This window comes from Mus caroli, unplaced genomic scaffold, assembly GCF_978045245.1.
Source record: "Mus caroli unplaced genomic scaffold, Mus_caroli_1 scaffold_17, whole genome shotgun sequence".
In the NCBI taxonomy this organism is placed as follows: Eukaryota; Metazoa; Chordata; class Mammalia; order Rodentia; family Muridae; genus Mus; species Mus caroli.
The window spans coordinates 41,792,225-41,807,500 of NW_028227272.1; the positions used below are offsets into that span (position 1 = coordinate 41,792,225).

At 41.2% G+C, this 15,276-nt stretch overlaps 2 pseudogenes; both read right to left on the minus strand.

Moving 5' to 3' along the window:
- Positions 1 to 3,392: 3,392 nt before the first annotated feature.
- LOC110311309 (L-lactate dehydrogenase A chain pseudogene) lies at positions 3,393 to 4,892 on the minus strand (annotated as a pseudogene).
- Positions 4,893 to 12,219: 7,327 nt separating this feature from the next.
- LOC110311891 (heterogeneous nuclear ribonucleoprotein Q-like) lies at positions 12,220 to 14,214 on the minus strand (annotated as a pseudogene).
- Between the last annotated feature and the right edge of the window lie 1,062 nt (positions 14,215 to 15,276).

Consider the following 15,276-nt stretch of genomic DNA (forward strand, 5'->3'; position numbering starts at 1 on the left):
GGAAGGGGGAGGGAACCCAATTTCCCGCCAAGTAACTCGGGGTCCAGTAGCAGGACGAACACGTGTGTGCCTCCAAGCAGCAAAGCGGCAGGGTCCAGCAGTGGGCGTGGCAGGATGAATGAGCAGGAAGCTCCACCCTTGAGCAAGCAGGTCCAGGCTGGGAAAAGGGAGACCACAGTGGTGGATTGAATAGGTTTGGTCCCCATAAATTCATGTGTTTTACTGTTTGTCTGTAGGGAATAGAACAAATAGAAAGTGTGGCCTTGTAGGTGTAGATGTGGCTTTGTTGGAGGAAGTGGGAGTAGGCTTTGAGGGCTCCTATGCTCACATTTCACCCAGTTTGTGAATGCTAGTCTCCTCTTGGCTGCCTTTGGATTAAGATGTAGGTCTCTCAGCTTCTCCAGCACCATATCTGCCTAGACCCAGCCACGCTTCCCTTCATGTTGATAATAGACTGTCTGAAATTGTAAGCCAGCTCCCACTACATGTTTACCTTTATAAGAGTTACTTTGGTTATGTTGTTCTTTCACATCTATGAAACCATCTGTGGTGTTTTGAATATGCTTGGCCCACGGGAAGTGGCTCTATTAGAAGATGTGACCTTGTTGGAGGAAGTGCTGTGGGGTTGGTTTTGAGGCTCCGCCCAGCGTGGAAGAGTTAGTACCAGCACTGGTACCTGGGGACTCTAGATTGGCTTTTCTGCCCTGGGCACTTTCCTGTATCAGAAAAACAGGGAAACTAACCTGGCCATATTGGCTCTACTTAAGATACCACAACCAGAGAAACTCAGTAGCATCTACTAACAATTGTTTATAATTTGAAGGCTGATCCATTTTACCCAGAGTTAACTACTGCACACAGGCAAGCATGGTGCTAGAAGTATTTTCCCATCAAGTGGAGGCTAAGCAAGCATGAGCCTTTAGGGTTAATGCACATGCAAACCCACTACTGACACACCTGTAATCTCAGTTTCTGGGAGATTGAAAGATTCACACCCTTGGTAGGCTAATAGCCAGTTTGAGCTGATATCCTGTTAAAACCAAACCAAACCTGCAGCAGGAATTCATTATCCCCTCTCGCAAGATAATGATTATGGTTAAGTAGGCTCAGGTCTACTACAGTAATTGATAGGGATCTGTGAGTGGTACCCACAGGAGATCTAGTCTCTTTTTAAGAGTCATCTTTCAGATGCAACCATATATCTTTACAAAGTGTCCCATCAACACCCTTGTCTCCCAGACTCTTCAACAGCAGCCAGCTCCCCATTCCCTTTGTGTATTGGATGAAGTGTGTATTTCTTGGCTTTCCCTGACTCCTGTTATCTCATGTGCCTTTCTCATCCAGCCCCACAAAATTGCTCTTTTAGTCTTAGTTTAAATTTGATTTCTGTGTAAGCTTGTACCAAACAGCTCTCCAGTCATCTCAAAATATGGCTATCTCAAAGATTCTACTCTAAAGCTATGTTTATCTTGGATAACCCAAACTAGGCCATTTATATTGTACCTATGGGAGATGATATATCTCCCTCCAGGCATCCCTCCCAAAACCTGTCTCCTCATCCCTCCTTTCTCCTTTGAGCCAGTGGGTGTACACTTGAGTATCCCCCAACTTGGCACATCAAATCTTTGTGAAGCTAGGCACATCCTCTCCCACTGAAGCCAGACCAGGCATCCCAGCTAGAAGAACATATCCCATGTACAGGCAACAGCTTTTGGTATAGTCCCCACTCAAGTTGTTTGGGACCCACATGAAGACCAAGCTGAACTCCTGCTACATATAGGGTGGAAAGCCTAGGTCAAGCCTATGTGTGTTCTTTGCTTGGTATTTCAGTCTTTGAGAGCCCCGGAGGTCCATGTTAGTTGACTCTGTTTGCCTTTCTGTAGAGTTCTTATCTCCTTAGAGGCTGCAATCCTTTCTCCTGTTTTTCAATAAGAGTCTCTATGCTCCATTCACTGTTTGGCTGTGGGAGTCTGCATGTTTCTGAGTCAGCTGCTGGGTGGAGCCTCTCAGAGTCAGCCATGCTAGACTCCTGTCTGCAAGCATAACAGAATACCACTAATACTGTCAGGGATGGGTGTTTGCTCATGGGATGCAACTCAAGTTGGGTCAGTCATTGGTTAGCCATTCCCTCAGTCCCTGCTCTATCCCTACATCCCTGAATTTCTTGTAGACAGGATAAATTTGGGATTGAAAGTTTTGTGGGTGGGTTTGTGTCTCTGTTGTTCCATTGGGGTTCCTGGATAGCCACAGGAGGTGGCCTCTTTAAGTTTCATACCCCAATGCTGTGGTCACAGCTAAGGACACTGCCCTTGATCTTTGGGTGCCTTTCTTATTCCAGGTCTCTGTCTCATCCTGGAGATGACTCCCTACCTCCCCTCCCCTGTCAGTTATAGTTTTCCCTTCATCTGCCTGGCTATATGGCAATCCCTGCTGTCCCTCTCTTTACTGTATTTTTAGTATAAGGTCTCTCACAGAACCTGGAGCTTTCTTTTGGGGTAGATGGGCTCATGAGCAAGCTATAGGGACCCACTCATCCCTACTTCTCCTGTATTGCAATTACAAGTGTACAAAACTGAATTTATTTATTTTTTAAAACCTGGTTGTTGTGAATCTTTTTTTTTTCACTGTTCATTGTTTATTTGGTGTTTTTATTGGCATGACACTTGAGTGGTTGGTTTCATTGTCCATATGCAGATCTTACATTTCACATAATATTGCAATGTACACTACAGATACATACAATACATAAGATATCCCATAGAACATTTACATCCAAGATATGCATAATGGACTTACACACTGGAGCCAGGTTATGACTAACTGGGAACTCACTGGCCTAGGAATGTTTGGTGAGGGTGTGCAGGGTAGCAATGCAGCAGGGTAATTGAAGCCTCACAGTAGGCAGAGTGTCTCAGAGACAGTGGGACTGTAACACTAACCAGGTTACCACTACACAAGTACCACTTGGGAGCAGGGCAGAGTTGTGGGAACTGAGCTATTTCCCCACACCACCTCAACACCATTGTACTAACCACAGCTCAGAAGAGAAGGGCGTGGTCTCCATAGAAACCCTGCTGCAGCCTGGACAGTGATGTGCTAGGACACTGGGAAGACTTTAGAACTGCACTCCTTCTGGATTCCCCAGAGGGTGTCTGCATTCTTCCTCAGGTGGGCCTCTTCCTCAGGAGTCAGTGTCACTTCACAACATCCAAGGTTCCATTTTGTCCCAAGATACATGAGACACTGAGGAAGACATCATCCTTGAATCCATTGAGACCCTTAATCATGGTGGAAATGGGATGCACCCACCTAAGGTACTTCATTATGCTCTTGGCCAAGTCTGCCACAGAGAGACCAATGGCCTAGGATGTGTATGTAACATCTCAGCTTGATCACCTCATATTCACTGTCCACCACCTACTTGCGAACCTCCTTCCACTGCCCAGTTCTGGGTTCAGAGACTTCAGGGAGATGTCGGCAACATTCACACTACTCCACACATGCACACTGGAGTTGCCATGTTCTCCTAGGACCTAGCCATGACAGTTCAGCAGGTGAACCCCCTAGCCTTTTTCCCATCAGGTGACAGAACTGAGCTGAATCCAGATTGCAACCACTTCCAATAACTTGGCTTTTGGGAGAGCCACTGATTTTCTAAGCCACACACACAGCAAGATATCCACTGGATTGGAGACAATCAGGAGCTTGCACTGTGAACTCTACTTCACAACATTTGGAATGATGAACTTGAAGATATTCACGTTTTACTGGACCAGATTGAGTCGGCCCTCTCCCTCTTGCTGACAGGCCCATGCTGTGATAATGCCCAGCTTGGAGTTCGAAGTCACACAATAGCATTTACTGGAGACAATTTTTGGTGTTTTAAGGAAGAGGCTGCCATGCCAGAGATCCATCATCTCCCCATTTAGCTTGTCTTCCATGACATCAACAAGAGTAAGCTCATCTCCCAAGTCCTTTGTTAAGATACTGATGTGACAAGCCATGCGAATATTTCCAACCACAACAACTGTAATCTTCTTCTGGGAGCCCTGTTCTACCTCAAGAAGATTCATAATCAGCTGATCCTTGAGGGTTGCTACCTTGGACTTTGAATCTTTTGAGATCACTAGTGTGGGGGTTGGGGGGACAAAGGGTGAGCAGGAGCAGCAGTAGCATGACCTGGGATAGGCAACAGTGGCTCCAGCAGTGGTTGTTGGGAATCTTAACTCAGGTCTTTATGTTTGCATGGTAAACATTTTGCCAATGAAGTCATCTCCTCATTCCCAATTTTTATCCTTTTAATATGTTTTGGGTAAAAATATGTTTGAATAGTGTTCCCTAATGTAGATGATGTATGGATATTGTTAATCATTTTTCTGTCCTATGTCCAGTTAACATTTTTAATTTGAACCAGTAACTATTGGTCATACTCTCTTGCCCTTCTGTCTTATGGAAAGAGTGATGCTAAACACATGGGGAACAGGCTTTATAGAGAAGTCTTCTGTTGCATAGGTCTACAGAAGATAGTAATGAGATAATAGGAAAGAACGTCAGAGACTACTGAATGTTGTGGACCTCCAGACTGGCCGTTCAAGTTCCTCATGGTATTACATGTGTATTCTTGTAATGCTTGGTAGGTTTTCCAATGTAGCAATCACCTTCTCATATTACATGAAGCACTTCACTGGAAGAGTTATAAACCAATCCAGTTCAGGCTTGAAAACAATTTTCCCCCAAGATTCTTTGAAGAATCCTTTGTTTTCCTCCAATTTTTTTTATATCCCAAACCACCCATCATAACACGTTAAAAATACGAATGTTGGTATTTACAGAACACTTATGACATGTTAGAAGTTGTGTGTTCTATATGTATTAATTCACTTACCTTCCATATTCCAATAGGACAATTAGTCTCAATTTACAAGAAGAAGACAAAGGTATAGAGAGTATAAATATCATTTCTTATTTCTTAGATGCATTGTCTTAGGGTTTCATTGCTGTGAGGAGGCACCATGACCACAGTAACTCTTATAAATGAAAACATTTAATTGGGCTTGCTTACATTTTTAGAGAATTTGTCCATTTATCATTGTAGGAAACATGTACAATGTATATGCAGACATGGTGCCAGAGGAGACTAGACTTTTACACCCTGATTCACACGTATCAGGAGACTATGTATCTCACTGGGTGTAGCTTGAGCATATAAAAGACTGCAAATCCTGTCTATCATGTTTAACAAGCCCTGCTTTTATCTACAAAGATATTTCATGCACAATATACACCGTTCAATTCTCTGCTTCTGAGGTAGTTAACCAACCCTGTAAAAAGGTTCTTTTCAGAACCATTATTTGGAATATGTGGTTAACCTGCTCTGCCTGTTACACATGAAACCACATCTGAACACCATTCAAAAGTGATTAGTACAAAAAAGATACAAATAGTTATGATTAACCTTGGTCAGCAGAAATAAAAATTTAAGGGTACCTACAATAGCACTTAGTTGCATCACTGCAATAAAATTTAAATGCACACATTCAAGAAAATATTTCAGTCTCTTCCGGTCAGAACAGCACCGGGGTAGCTAGGGCGCAGGGTTGCCTGACACTCGCCAGCTACCCACAACAACTGCCACAGGATCTTAAGACTTCTGGTGAGTGGAACACAGCTTCTGCTCCAATCTTTAAGCAGTGACAACGACAACAACTAACCCCAGAGATTACCAGATGGCTAAAGGTAAACGTAATAATCTTACTAAAAGAAACCAAGACCACTCACCATCATCAGAACCCAGCACTCCCACTTTGCCCAGTCCAGGGCACCCCAACACACCGGAAAAGCTAGACACAGATCTAAAAGCATATCTCATGATGATGGTAGAGGACTTCAAGAAGGACTTTAATAACACACTTAAAGAAATACAAAGGAACACTGGTAAACAGGTAGAAGACATTAAAGAGGAAGCACAAAAATCCCTTAAAGAATTGCAGGAGAACACTGCTAAAGAGTTACAAATCCTTAAAGAAAAACAGGATAACATAATCAAACAGGTAGAAGTCCTTAAAGAAAAACAAGAAAACACATCCAAACAGATGATGGAAATGAACAAAACCATACTAGACCTAAAAAGGGAAGTAGACACAATAAAGAAAACCCAAAATGAGGCAACACTGGAGATAGAAACCCTAGGAAAGAAATCTGGAACCATAGATACCAGCATCAGCAACAGAATACAAGAGATGGAAGAGAGAATCTCAGGTGCAGAAGATTCCATAGAGAACATTGGCACAACAATCAAGGAAAATGTAAAATGCAAAAAGGTCCTAACTCAAAACATCCAAGAAATACAGGACACAATGAGAAGACCAAACCTACGGATAATAGGAGTGGATGAGAATGAAGATTTTCAACTCAAAGGACCAGCAAACATCTTCAACAAAATTATAGAAGAAAACTTCCCAAATCTAAAGAAAGAGATGCCCATGAACATACAAGAAGCCTACAGGACTCCAAATAGACTGGACCAGAAAAGAAATACCTCCCGACACATAATAATCAGAACAACAAATGCTCTAAATAAAGATAGAATACTAAAAGCAGTAAGAGAAAAAGGCCAAGTAACATATAAAGGCAAGCCTATCAGAATTACACCAGATTTTTCACCAGAGACTATGAAAGCCAGAAGATCCTGGACGGATGTTATACAGACACTAAAAGAACACAAATTCCAGCCCAGGCTACTATACCCAGCCAAACTCTCCATTAACATAGATGGAGAAACCAAAGTATTCCACGACAAAACCAAATTCACACATTATCTCTCCACGAATCCAGTCCTTCAAAGGATAATAACAGAAAAAACCAATACAAGGACAGGAACCATGCCCTAGAAACAACAAGAATGTAATCCCTCAACAAACCTAAAAGAAGACAGCCACAAGAACAGAATGCCAACTTTAACAACAAAAATAACAGGAAACAACAATTACTTTTCCTTAATATCTCTTAATATCAATGGACTCAACTCCCCGATAAAAAGACATAGACTAACAAACTGGCTACACAAACAAGACCCAACATTTTGCTGCTTACAGGAAACTCATCTCAGAGAAAAAGATAGACACTACCTCAGAATGAAAGGCTGGAAAACAATTTTCCAAGCAAATGGTATGAAGAAACAAGCTGGAGTAGCCATTCTAATATCTGATAAGATTGACTTCCAACCCAAAGTCATTAAAAAAGACAGGGAGGGACACTTCATACTCATCAAAGGTAAAATCCTCCAAGAGGAACTATCAATCCTGAATATCTATGCTCCAAATACAAAGGCAGCCACATTCATTAAAGAAACTTTAGTAAATCTCAAAGCACACATTGCACCTCATACAATAATAGTGGGAGACTTCAACACACCACTTTCACCAATGGACAGATCATGGAAACAGAAACTAAACAGGGACACAGAGAAACTAAGAGAAATTATGAATCAAATGGATCTGGCAGATATCTACAGAACATTCTATCCTAAAAGAAAAGGATATACCTTCTTCTCAGCACCTCATGGCACCTTCTCCAAAATTGACCACATAATTGGTCACAAAACAGGCCTCAACAGATACAAAAATATTGAAATTGTCCCATGCATCCTATCAGATCACCATGGCCTAAGGCTGATCTTCAATAACAAAATAAATAATAGAAAGCCAACCTTCACGTGGAAACTGAACAACACTCTTCTCAATGATACCTTGGTCAAGGAAGGAATAAAGAAAGAAATTAAGGACTTTTTAGAGTTCAATGAAAATGAAGCCACAACATACCCAAACTTATGGGACACAATGAAAGCATTTCTAAGAGGAAAACTCATAGCTCTGAGTGCCTCCAAAAGGAAACTAGAGAGAGCACACATTAGCAGCTTGACAACATACCTAAAAGCACTAGAACAAAAGGAAGCAAATTCACCCAAGAGGAGTAGACGGCAGGAAATAATCAAACTCAGGGGCGAAATCAACCAAGTGGAAACAAGAAAAACTATTCAAAGAATCAACCAATCAAGGAGCTGGTTCTTTGAGAAAATCAACAAGATAGATAAACCCTTAGCCAGACTCACTAGAGGGCACAGGGAAACCATCCTAATTAACAAAATCAGAAATGAAAAAGGAGACATAACAACACATCCTGAAGACATCCAAAACACCATCAGATCCTTCTACCAAAGGCTATACTCAACAAAACTGGAGAACCTGGATGAAATGGAGAAGTTCCTAGACAGATACCAGGTACCAAAGTTGAATCAAGATCAGGTTAATGATCCAAACAGTCCTATATCCCCCAAAGAAATAGAAGCAGTCATTAATAGTCTCCCAACTAAAAAAAGCCCAGGACCAGATGGGTTTAGTGCAGAGTTCTATCAGACCTTCAAAGAAGATCTAACCCCAGTTCTTCACAAATTATTCCACAAAATAGAAACAGAAGGTACTCTACCCAACTCATTCTATGAAGCCACAATTACTCTGATACCTAAACCACAAAAAGACCCAACAAAGATAGAAAACTTCAGAACAATATCCCTTATGAATAGTGATGCAAAAATCCTCAATAAAGTTCTTGCTAACCGAATCCAAGAACACATCAAAACAATCATCCATCCTGACCAAGTAGGTTTCATCCCAGGGATGCAGGGATGGTTCAATATACGGAAATCCATCAACGTAATCCAGTATATAAACGAACTCAAAGACAAAAACCACATGGTCATCTCGTTAGATGCGGAAAAAGCATTTGACAAGATCCAACACCCATTCTTGATAAAAGTCTTGGAAAGATCAGGAATTCAAGGCCCATACCTAAACATGATAAAAGCAATCTACAGCAAACCAGTAGCCAACATCAAAGTAAATGGTGAGAAGTTTGAAGCAATCCCTCTAAAATCAGGGACTAGACAAGGCTGTCCACTTTCTCCATACCTATTCAACATTGTACTTGAAGTCCTAGCCAGAGCAATTCGACAACAAAAGGAGATCAAAGGGATACAAATTGGAAAAGATGAAGTCAAAATATCACTTTTTTCAGATGATATGATAGTATATATAAGTGACCATAAAAATTCCACCAGAGAACTCCTAAACCTGATAAACAGCTTCAGTGAAGTAGCTGGATATAAAATTAACTCAAACAAATCAATGGTCTTTCTCTACACAAAGAATAAACAGGCTGAGAAAGAAATTAGGGAAACAACACCCTTCTCAATAGTCACAAATAATATAAAATATCTTGGCGTGACTCTAACTAAGGAAGTGAAAGATCTGAAGAAGTCTCTGATAAACTTCAAGTCTCTGAAGAAAGAAATTATAGAAGATCTCAGAAGATGGAAAGATCTCCTATGCTCATGGATTGGCAGGATCAACATTGTAAAAATGGCTATCTTGCCAAAAGCAATCTACAGATTCAATGCAATCCCCATCAATTCCAAATCATTTGTTCAATGAATTAGAAAGTGCAATCTGCAAATTCATCTGGAATAACAAAAAACCTAGGATAGCAAAAACTCTTCTCAAGGATAAAATAACCTCTGGGGGAATCACCATGCTGGACCTAAAGCTTTACTACAGAGGAATTGTGATAAAAACTGCATGGTACTGGTATAGTGACAGACAAATAGACCAATGGAATAGAATTGAAGACCCAGAAATGAACCCACATACCTATGGTCACTTGATCTTCGACAAGGGAGCTAAAAACATCCAGTGGAAGAAAGACAGCATTTTCAACAAATGGTGCTGGCACAACTGGTTGTTAACATGTAGAAGAATGCGAATTGATCCATTCCTATCTCCTTGTACTAAGGTCAAGTCTAAGTGGATCAAGGAACTTCACATAAAACCAGAGACACTGAAACTTATAGAGGAGAAAGTGGGGAAAAGCCTTGAAGATATGGGCACAGGGGAAAAATTCTTGAATAGAACAGCAATGGCTTTTGCTGTAAGATCGAGAATTGACAAGTGGGACCTCATGAAACTGCAAAGCTTCTGCAAGGCAAAAGACACCATCAATAAGACAAAAAAACCACCAACAGATTGGGAAAGGATCTTCACCTATCCTAAATCAGATAAGGGACTAATATCCAATATATATAAAGAACTCAAGAAGGTGGACTCCAGAAAGTCTAATAACCCCATTAAAAATGGGGCTCAGAACTGAACAAAGAATTCTCACCTGACGAATACCGAATGGCAGAGAAGCACCTGAAAAAATGTTCAACATCCTTAATCATCAGGGAAATGCAAATCAAAACAACCCTGAGATTCCACCTCACACCAGTCAGAATGGCTAAGATCAAAAATTCAGGTGACAGCAGATGCTGGCGAGGATGTGGAGAAAGAGGAACACTCCTCCATTGTTGGTGGGATTGCAAGCTTGTACAACCACTCTGGAAATCAGTTTGGCGGTTCCTTGTGGTCTCCCTTCCCCCAGCCTGGAACCTGCCTGCTCTAGGGCGGAGCTACCGGCTCATTCGTCCTGCCACGCCCACTGCTGGAACCTGACTCTGCTGCCTGGAGGCACACACGTGTTTGTCCTGCTACTGGACCCTGAGTTACTTGGCGGGAAATTGGGTTCCCTCCTCCTTCCTTTATAAACTGAGTGTCTGGAAATATTAAATTGAGTCTTGATCAGAATCTGTTTGTCTTGACTCCATTGTTTCTTCCGCCCCGTCTAGATTCCTCTCTTTGCAGGGAACTGCCATTCTCAGTGAACCGTTCGTGTTGTAGACCGCGGGCGGGCCGCAACAGTTCCTCAGAAAATTGGACATAGTACTACCGGAGGATCCAGCAATACCTCTCCTGGGCATATATCCAGAAGATGTCCCAACCGGTAAAAAGGACACATGCTCCACTATGTTCATAGCAGCCCTATTTATAATAGCCAGAAGCTGGAAAGAACCCAGATGTCCCTCAACAGAGGAATGGATACAGAAATTATGGTACATTTACACAATGGAGTACTACTCAGCTATTAAAAAGAATGAATTTATGAAATTCCTAGCCAAATGGATGGACCTGGAGGGCATCATCTTGAGTGAGGTAACACAATCACAAAAGAACTCACACAATATGTATTCACTGATAAGTGGATATTAGCCCAAAACTTAGGATACCCAAGATATAAGATACAATTTGCTAAACGCATGAAACTCAAGAAGAATGAAGACCAAAGTGTGGACACTGTGCCCCTTCTTAGAATTGGGAACAAAACACCCATGGAAGGAGTTACAGAAACAAAGTTCATAGCTGTGATGAATGGATGGACCATTTAGAGTCTGCCGTATCCAGGGATCCATCTCATAATCAGCTTCCAAACGCTGACACCATTGCATACACTAGCAAGATTTTGCTGAAAGGACCCAAATATAGCTGTCTCTTGTGAGACGATGCCGGGGCCTAGCAAACACAGGAGTGGATGCTCACAGTCAGCTATTGGATGTATCACAGGGCTCCCAATAGAGAAGCTAGAGAAAGTACCCAAGGAGCTAAAGGGATCTGCAACCCTATTGTTGGAACAACATGATGTACTAACCAGAACCCCGGAGCTCTTGTCTCTAGCTGCATATGTATCGAAAGATGGCCTATTCGGCCATCACTGGAAAGAGAGGCCCATTGGACTTGCAAACTTTATATGCCCCAATATAGGGGAATGCCAGGGCCAAAAGAATGGGAATGGGTGGGTAGGGAAGTGGGGGGCGCTATGGGGGACTTTTGGGATAGCATTGGAAATGTAATTGAGGAAAATATGTAATAAAAATATTAAAAATAAAAAATAAAAAAAGCCAGACTCCAGGAAAAAAAAAAGAAAATATTTCAGAATACTATTTTTGAGAGCCTCAATTCAAAGATGGCAAGAAAATTTAGTTAGAGCAGATATTTTAAAGAGAAGAACTAAGATACCATGTGAAAAGTTACAAATGATTTTTGTTGGAACACTTTGGAAAACAGAGTAGCTCTAGTTTAATACTTGCACTGCAGAGAAATTTATTAAAGAAATTCATATCAAAGTCCAAGTATTAGGTCAATGTCCCATATTTGATTCCATGGTTTTTATAGGAAGATTTTCTGCAATAGAATATGCTACTATATGCCAAGAGATTTAAGACTGCTTGATTTTCCTTCCCATTACTCCACTGCAAGCTTCAGGTATAATCCCACATAGCAAGGCAATCAGTCTTCATTGTAGCAGGTCAGGACTGAGCTTGACCCCCTTTCCTCCTTATTCTTTGTTGTTGTTGTTGTTGGGCACCTCCTCTTGGCACCATGAATGCTTCTTGCTGATCCAGAGACTTTTCTTTGTGAATAACTGGCTCTACCATGGGAAGAGCAGCCCTATAACCTTTGGATGGAGCAGCACCCTTTTTTCCTCTATGACCCCTTCCTGTAGCTCCAACTTGAAACTCTTCATAATCATAGTATAGATCATCATATCCAATATGATAGTTATGGTAACTACAGAAGTGGATGGTCACATAGGATGGAACACAGGGTCTCCAATGGAGGAGCTAGAGAAAGAACCCAAGAATCTGAAGGGGTCTGCAACCCTATAGGTAGAACAACAATATGAACTATCCAGTAACCCTAGAGCTCATGTCTCTAGCTGCATATGCAGCAGAAGATTGCCTAGTTGGCCATCATTGGGAAGAGAGGACCCTAGGTCTTGCAAACTTTATATGCCCTAGTACAGGGGAATGCCAGGGCCAAGAAGTGGGAGTGCTGGGTAGGGGAGCAGGGTGGGCAGAGGGTATAAGATTCCTTTCAGGATAACACTTGAAATGTAAATAAAGAAAATATCTAATAAAAAATAATTTTCATATCCATAATAATCTGGAAGATATCCATAGCAGCCTCTACCTCCATGCTCTTGACCTCTTGTTGGGGAGAGATCATATGAGGAGATCCATAATAGTAGTAATTGTCATACATTTGATTCTTTGCTGCTTGCCTCTGAGCTTTATTCTTTTGTCTTCTGATATAGTGGCTCAGCAAAAACAAGTTCAATATTCTTTTGTCTCCAAGTATTTAGCATTCATTCTTCCATAGCCTTGACAGTTGCACTTCAAAATCACTGAAAGCACAATCCTTTAGCTTCACTTGTTCCAGTTTCTCAAACCAAATAAAATTTTTTTTCAAATTTCTTCTCTTAAATTATTTTCAAGGTAGTATAAAATAGCACTTTTACCTGTGACATAACTTCAGGATCAGGATCATCAAAAGAATCAACCAATTCAACAATCCCAACATCATCCCAGACTTTGATTTTATCACTCACTAACCAACACCTTAACGTGGCAGCTGTTTTGTGGTCTTTATATTGAAGGAAGCAAAAGCCTCTTTTTTTTTCTTATGATCAAGTTGGGAGTAAAAAATGAGGGCCGTGAGACCCTGGGTTGCTTTACTAAATTCTTCAAGAATGTGTCTTGTTTTTACTCTTAAAAACTGAGCCCCCGCGCCCCTGTTGTTGACAACTGAGATGCAGACACCAATGTGCTTTCCAGAATGAATTTTATGATTATTATAGAGTTTAACAGCCTCTTTTGTTTCTTCTTTTGTACAAAAACTAACAAAGACACACCCTCCATTGAGCCCAGTGGGGTTATCCACCATTAAATGAACATCTCATATAGGTCCAGCTTTCTAAAATAATGCAACAGGCCCATCCTCAAACAGATATCTAGGAATCTTCCCCACAAATACCTCAGTGCCAACAGAAAGCTGCTGACCTGAATAAACTGAATCTGATGGTGGTCCCTCATACTTCCTCTGTCCTGTAGTCACATCAAGTGTGTAGCCTGTTCTTCACAAGAGTGATTTAACATTTGCCTCATCTGGTCCTTTACTAGAGTCCACTACTTTGGTCTTTGTTTCTCTCACCACTTACAAGTTTTCGTGACTTCACATAAAAAGGGCACATTTGTTCGGATTGTGAGAGAGATCACTGTCTTTAAAGTGCTGAAGCACTGTCATTGCACTATCTCCACTGAATTATTTTAAAGCTTTGGTAGCTCTTTCATCTAAATCACGATGTGCAACTAGCTCAGCAGTGTAAAATTCATCTAGATTTCCAGCAACTTTTTGTGGCAAGCTAGCATCAAGAAGTGTCTTGTATAAATGGATAAATAATATCCATGGGCTCCTCAGTATGATTTTCATTAACATGTTCTGTAGTCATGTTTCTAGGATTTCTGCAGGCTGTGGTCAAGGAGTCCCATCCTATGGTGTTGGGTGTTGGGGAAGACTTGCTCACTACTCTCTGTCACTAGGACAAGTGGGGGTGTTGTAAAATGAGAGCTGAAGCTCATACTGTTGGTAGTAAACTCCTCATGCAATCTCTTATGTGCACTTGGTCTTGTGAAGACTCTAGGCCCCAGTATAGGGGAATGCCAGGGCCGGGAAGTGGGAGTGAGTGGTTTGGGGAGCTGGGGGAGTGGGAAGGGTATAGGGCATCTTTGGAGAGGAATCTAGGAAAGGAGATAACATTTGAAATGTAAATGAAGAAAACATCTAATAAAAAAAAAGGAAAAAAAGAGCTATCTGTGATTTGACTTGTGCTCTAACAGGAGTGTGATTTTGCCAGGAACATGTAGTTCCTCTGGTTGTGTGATGTTTGGAATTTGGGACTTTTCAGAGGACATAAATGCTAGGGATCTTAGGGTCAGGATGGGTTGTTGTTTGTTTGTTGTTTGTTCTTGACTTGTTTATTATGTAGTCCTGATCAAAGAAGAAAGAAAAAGAGGAAATTAGATAACCTGGTGGTTAAGATCAAACTTGCCCCAAGGAGCTTTATGCTCTTAATAAGCACTAAGTAGCCTAAAGATAACATTGGTTATTTTCTGACTTCTGATTTTACTCAGGGATCTTTTTCACTTCCTCTCTATCAGTTTTTATCTCCTATCTTGTTTTAGGGGGTTGGAAGTGTGGAGAATGGTGGAAGAAAGAAGAAACAACAAAGTAGCAAAAGTCCAGTACAAGTGATGCCAAAATATGAGCTAAGCAGAATGGCAAATTTAATTTCCAGTGCCATAGAGGAAACAGCAAGGGACAAAGGGATAGATATTATTTCCCGAGAAACCAGCAAAAATTTTGTTGTGGCTGCTACAACTAGGATATCCCCTGCTTTGATCCCAGAAAGGATTTTTTTTCTGTTTTCTTCTTCTCCTTCTCCTTCTCCTTCTCCTTCTCCTTCTCCTTCTCCTTCTCCTTCTCCTTCTCCTTCTCCTTCTCCTTCTCCTTC